Source organism: Talpa europaea, assembly GCF_964194135.1.
Source record: "Talpa europaea genome assembly, chromosome: 13".
NCBI lineage: Eukaryota > Metazoa > Chordata > Mammalia > Eulipotyphla > Talpidae > Talpa > Talpa europaea.
This window is the reverse complement of record NC_140080.1, coordinates 40,317,131-40,324,143: the sequence shown is the minus strand read 5'-3', so window position 1 is coordinate 40,324,143 and position 7,013 is coordinate 40,317,131.

Here is a 7,013-nt window from a genome sequence, read left to right as displayed (position 1 = left end):
AGTAGCCGGGGATCGAACTGGTGCTGCAGAGGCTGTGGGCAGCTTTGCAACCCAGCGCTCAACTGCTGCACCACCAGGGAGGCCCTAGAAACATCATTTTTAATGCTAATCCTGGTATCGGTGAGGATTCCCTGAGAAGTGATGGGTAAATCTTCAAGGTTGTAGAATTGGGGCAGAGCAGGAACTTTTAGAGGGAACAGGCTGAGCAAAGGTAGAATTGTCCACCTGCTATGCAGGGAGTCTTCCATAAACATGGTTGACCATAGGAGTATAGAGTTCATGGGTGATTTTTTATAATATCTTGCCTATTGACACTATCAATAAATGGCAAGCAGTGAGGTCAGAAGGGTATCCTTGCTCCTAGTGAGTTCACTAAGAAGTTATTCTTAGTGGGTCCTCCCCAGTGGCACAGTGGGTTGAGCGCAGCACAGCGCAGTGCTGTGAAGCTGTCCACAACCTCTGCAGCACGGGTTCAATTCCCGGCTGGCCAAGGAGATTCCCACATGGCACGGCAGACCTCTCCTGTCTCACCCAGTGTTTTCGCTCCATCTGCCTGTTCTGCTCCCTGCTCTGTCTATAGTGAATTCTCTCACCATCCCGCGCCTCTGGCCTGTACCCCAGTTCTTGTATAAATAAATCTTTTAAAAAAAAAGTTACTCTTAGTGACTTACATTTAAGTTCTGTGACTTACATTTACACTCTTTGGGGCAAGTGTATGTGTGCTTGTGCATACATTTATATGTATTCACACACATATATATAATATGCTAATAATCTTGTATAGAATAGACAAAGAATAAACAAGTCATTTCTGAACATCTCCTTTTTTGCCCCCATTTTGGGGGATATCAGAATATTGGCTTTCTCTCAGATAGACATTTCCAGAATTTCTGTGGTCTACTCACAGCTAGTCTGCAGTCATAACAGCAAGTTCTTAGGATAACCTTGAGTGATATGAGTGTTTTTGAAATATCCAGAAAAACATGCTATGCATAACCACAGTTATTAAAAATTATACTGAGGGCCTCCCCGGTGGCACAGCGGGTTGAGTGCAGTGCTCTGCAGCTCGGGTTCAATTCCTGACCTGCCAGGGAGATTCCCACATGGCAGGGCGGACCTCTCCTGTCTCATCCACTGCTCCCCTCAGCAGTGTCTTTGGTCCGTCTGCCAATTCTGCTCCCCGCTCTGTCTCTGGTGAATTTTCTCACCCTCCCATGCCTCTGACCTGTACCCCAGTGCTTGTATAAATAAATAAAATCTTCTAAAAAATTATATTGATAGTATTAATTTATCATTTATTGCAAGTCAGATACTTGGTAACTCTTGGCACACATGAACTTTGATCTTCAAAACAAGCCAGTTGGGTAAATATTCCTATTATATGACACAGTAAAGAAACTGAGGCTCAGAGAAATTAAGCAAGTTGCCCAAGGTCACTTAGAAAACAAAAGGTGAAACATGGATTCAATCCAGGCAATTTGTCTCCAGAACCCACACTTTGCAGCTTCCTCCCATTATGCAGTGGTTTCTCCTGAAAATTTAATGTGACTTTTGAAGCCAAGACCTACACCCTGTACTTTTTCAGATATCTCATAGAATTCAGAAATCAGTATTGAATGGGCCCCAGGAGAGGGCCCCTAATAGTAGTCTAATCACTATTTGTACTACTGGAAGAGAAGCTCTAAGAACAAATAGAATTTCCCAGAAACACCATGCATGGCACTGGTAATAGGCTAGATGACTTTGAATATGCATTGATGAACATTTTCATTTTAATTCCTATGTATTTTTAAAAAACATATTAGACACTATGCAGATATGCATATATGATGTGACAATTTTAATTTTCTTTTTAATTTTGAGAAATGTCAAAAATAGAATGGAGAATTTATGTACCAGTAACATGTATAGCTATGATTCAATGCAGTAGTTATTGGTATTTTATTTATTTGCTGATTTATTCAACAGATGTTTACTGAGCACCTATTATAGGTTGGACATCGTTCACAAATAATTGGACAAATAAACAAACCCCCCTGACCTTTCATAGCTTACATAATCATGGGGGAGAAATGGATAACAAAAATTTTAAAGGCAGAAATAAATAACATATTATATTAGAAGATGAACAATACTGTGGAAAAATAGAGCATGTTAACAGAGAAGATAGAAATGGAGAAAAGGAATAAAGTGTTTACATTTTCTTTAAAATTTATTACAAATGAAATTGAGCTCCTCCTTTACTAAAAAAGATGTATAATTTTTAAGTTCCTTTCTCTGGGGATACTTTCTTTACTTTGCCTGTTATATTCTGCTGCAGCCAGAGACAAATTTCATTTTTAAAGTAAATAAATGGGCAGCTCTCCTGCCTACCTGTGACTATGCAGGTGCCTCTCTTTTTCTTTCTCCTTTTCCTAATAAGCCTGTCTTTTTTAAATGTAAAAATATATAAATAAATGATAAATTAAGGAATAAAAGTAAATACTATATAACTAAAGTAAATATCTAAAGAAAAATAAATACTAATAATGTTGCACAGATATTTCAAAAATAGTAGAATAATATTTGAATGGTAAAAATGGAAAATTATTCAAATAGGGAACATCAAACACTTTTTACACCCCCTGAGTAATTATGCTTGTGTTGATGACTGGAATGAAAAATAGAATTATTCACCACAGCCAATTCAGCTCTCCTTACTATAGATGAAGTACTCCCTCTCAAGAAGGGAATGGCGGGAGATATTTAGGGTACTCAGAGCAAATGATTTCCAGCCTAGATTCTTTTACTCTGCAATATTATCATTTAAGAAAGAGGTATAAAGAGCTTCTCTGAAAAGCAAAAATTGAAAATTATCACTACTAAGATAGACATGAAAGAAGCACTAAAGGGGCTATTATAAAAAGCAACAAAATGACAAACTTAAAGGTAACAGACACCTAAGTTACACAGTGTGGAGGAAGAAGAGAGTAACAGTGCTATCAGACCATCCAATAGACCACAATATAGTCTATCATAGTCCATCATATACTAACCTCAGAGACACTCTCAAACAAAAATCAGCAGAAGTAACACATAAGACATTGGAAATGGAGCCTAAACAAAACATAAAAGGAAGATGTCAAAAAATAAAAAAAATGCAAAGCTATTTTTTTAATTTAAAATGACAATAATGTCTCAATAATTACCTTAAATATAAATGACTTGAACCTGCCTGTTAAAAGATACAGAGTGGCTGAGTGGATTTCAAACAAAGTCCATCTTTTGCTGTGTACAGGACACCCATATTACCAGCAAAAATGAAAACAGACTTAAAGATTGGGAGACAATCTAGAAGTAAATAAAAAGAGAAAAAATAGAGTATTCAGGTCTTGCCCCAATACTTTCCATCTGCATCTATGCAGGCGTCTCTTTGTCCTAAATAAATCTGCCCTTTTAAAATACAGATTTTCCCCCACGTGTGTTTATGCACACATCTCTTTTTTCCCCCTTTTCCTTAATAAACTTGCTGTGTGCTGCCAAAAAAGGGATACTACTAAAATCATTTATCCGAGGGACTCAAGAATCCTACTCACCAAAGCCCAACGTCCAAACCCTGTCACTATCAGTTACAATAAAGCTTCATTTCTAACTCACCTAAAAAAAAAAAAAATTGAGTGAAAATAAATGAAACAGTAATAGAAAGGACCTTACAAAAGATCAGTGAAACTAAGAGTGAGTACTTCGAGAAGATAAACAAAATCTCTAGCTAGGTTAACAAAGTAAGAGAGAAAAAGTTAATAAACAGAATTAAAAATGAAAGAGGAGAAGTGACCATAGATTGCATAAACATGCAAAGGATCATAAAAGATTGATGAACAATTATGTGTCAATAAATTCAGTAACCTTAAGGAAATTGATAAGCTCCTGGAACAATATAGTTTAAAAGACTAAACTTGGAAGAAATAGAATAGTTCAATAAACTGATTGCAATCATGGAAATTGAAATAGCTATCAAAAATCTCCACTAAAACAAAAGGCCACAGCCTGATAACTTTACAATGAATTCTACCAACCTTTAAAGAAGAATTTATGTCCATCTTGCTCAAATTATTTTTAAAAAATTGAAAAGAGGGAATGGTCCCTAATACATTTTATGATACCATTGCCATACCAAAACCAGATAAAGACAACACAACAGGTGATGAATTGATGCCTGATGAATTGATGCAAAAATCTTCAACAAAAATACTAATAAATCAAATTCAACAATATATTACAAGGATTATATAATCAAGATCTAGTGGGATTTACCCCAGGTATATGCAAGAATAGATTCATGTACATATATCAATCAATATAATAAATATGCCAACAAAAATAAAGATAAAAATATACATAATTCAGGAAAATATTTGATGATTCCACACCCATTTATGATAAAAATTCTAAACAATATAAGAATAGAAGGAACCTACTCAACATAATAAAAACTATATATTACAAATCTGCAGTCAATATAATACTAGTGAAAAACTGAAGGCCTTCCCTTTAACATCAGGAACAAGTCAATGATACTCATTGTCATTATTCTGTTTAATTCATTTTAGAGGTTTTAGCTAGAGAAATTAGATGGCAAGAAATAAGAGGAATTTAGATTAGAAAAGAATAAGTGAAACTATCACTAATTTCCAGATGACATGATATTATATAGAGAGAACCCTCAAGATTCCATCAAAAAGCTATTAGAAATAACAAATGGAGAAAAGCAGCAGGTTTCAAAACAACATACAAAAATCTGCTGCATTTTTACCAACAAAGAATAAGAAGGAACAGAAAGTAATTCCATTCATAATCCAGAAGAATCAAATACCCTGATGTTAACCTAGCCAAGGATGTGAAGGACTTTATAATGATATTGCTATGCTATTAAAGGACTTAGTTAATGACATAAGGAAATGCAAAGACATTCCATTCTCATGGATGAGGAGAATCAATATAGTCAAAATAACTATTCTACCAAAAGCAATACATAAACTTGACTTAATTCCCATCAAAATACAAATATTATTATTTAGATTGTACAAAAATTATTAAAATCTTTGTGGAACAAAAACCAGGCTTGAATAGCAAAGAAATCCTGAGATAAAAGGAGATAAAAGGAGATAATGATTTTAAACTATACTCTAAAGCAGCAGTAATTTAAAACAATATGGTATTGGCATAAAAAATAGATATCTGGATGAATGAAACAGAATCAAACACCCAGACATTAACCCATGCATATATCAATACTCAATTCATGATGAAGAAACCACAACTATAGAATGGTGCTGGGAAAACTGGATGGCTACATATAAAAGAATGAAGTTGAATCACTTCCTAATTCCATGCACAAAAATAAGTTCAAAATGGATGAAATACTTAGACTTAAGACCTGCAACATAAATTATAGAGAACAAAATAATAGTGTTATATTTTATAGCATCAATTATAAAGGTGTTTTTGGATACTCCTATGACAGGGGAAATAAAAGGTTAAGTAATCCACTGGGATTACTGCAAGTTGAAGAACTTTTACACAGCAAGAGAAAATAAAAGTAGATTAAAAAGATATCCCATTAAAAGGGAGAAAATATTTACATGATACACAACCAACAAGAGTTAGTATATAAGATATATAAAGAAACATACATAATTTAACAGTGAAAAACAAAAACCCAATTAATAAATGGGCAGATCTAAAAAATTACCAAAGAGAATATTCAGAAGGCCGATAGATATATGAAAAAAAAAGTTCATTGTTTTTAATAAGGGAGATGCAAGGTAAAACCACAATGAGATATCCTCTCACACACACAAGACTAGTATATATTAAAAAATCTCCAGCAACAAGTGTTGGAGAGGATGAAGAGAAAAAGGAACCCTGTTATACTGTTTATAGGTATCATAAACTGGTGCATCATTTTGGAAAGGATCTGAATTTACCTTAAAGAATGAAAAATGGAAATGTCATATGACCCACCCATCCTACTCTTGGGCATTTATCAAAAAAAAAAAAAAAAAAAAAACCTGAAATTATCAACTCCCCCAAATTAAAAATGCTCTCCTAGGACATAGAAACCACTTAAATGCCCAATCAAAGAAAATGTGGTATATTCACACAATAGAATACATTTCACCCATAAGGAAAGACAAAGTGTTCCATTTACAACAAAATGGGAGGAATTCAAAGGAATAATGTGAGGTAAAGCAAGTCGGAATGATCAAGACAAATATTGGGAGTTTACATAGTAGGTGATTCAATACAGCAAAATATACAAAAACTAGCAGATGTTAGAAAAAGAAGGGATATTTCCGAGGATAAAAGGGAGAGTAGAAAGGTTAAAAAGAATACAAGAGAGGGTGTTAGGAAAAAATAAATATATAAAATGAGAATTGCAGATATAAAAGTGTGTGCAGATTGTGTGTGGTTGTCCGGGCTCTGGAGGAGGGCAGGGGCCACTAGCTACACAGAGAAGGATGCAGGCTTCCTGCTGGAGTAAACCAGGAGGCAGTATCAAGTACTAAGGATAAGCTGCAACCCTTTCCTTGACCTCCTAATTACCTTCAAGTCAGTTTGTTAAAGTCGAGATCATATCTTATTCTAGTCAGGAAAAGGTCCTCTCAGAGTTAATATTAATGACTTAACAATGTGTAACCAATAGTCACAGCTAACATTTGTTGAACACTTACCACATGCTTGACATTGTACCAATGCTTTATAGACGTATCCTGTTCTCACAATGACTTTATGAGTTTCTGTGATTATTTCCATTTCACAGATGAGGAAACATACGTCAGGGTAGTTAATGAACATGTCTCATATCATATCTATAGTAAATACTGGCACCAGAAATTGAGCCCAGACTGTCTGATTCTGAAATTTGTACTAATTCCATTTGAACCTGTAAACAACCCCATGGGTTTAGAACCAATAGTGGGCCCATTTTGTGGAGGAGTGGTAGAAAAATATAATGGTTAAACATGATAGAG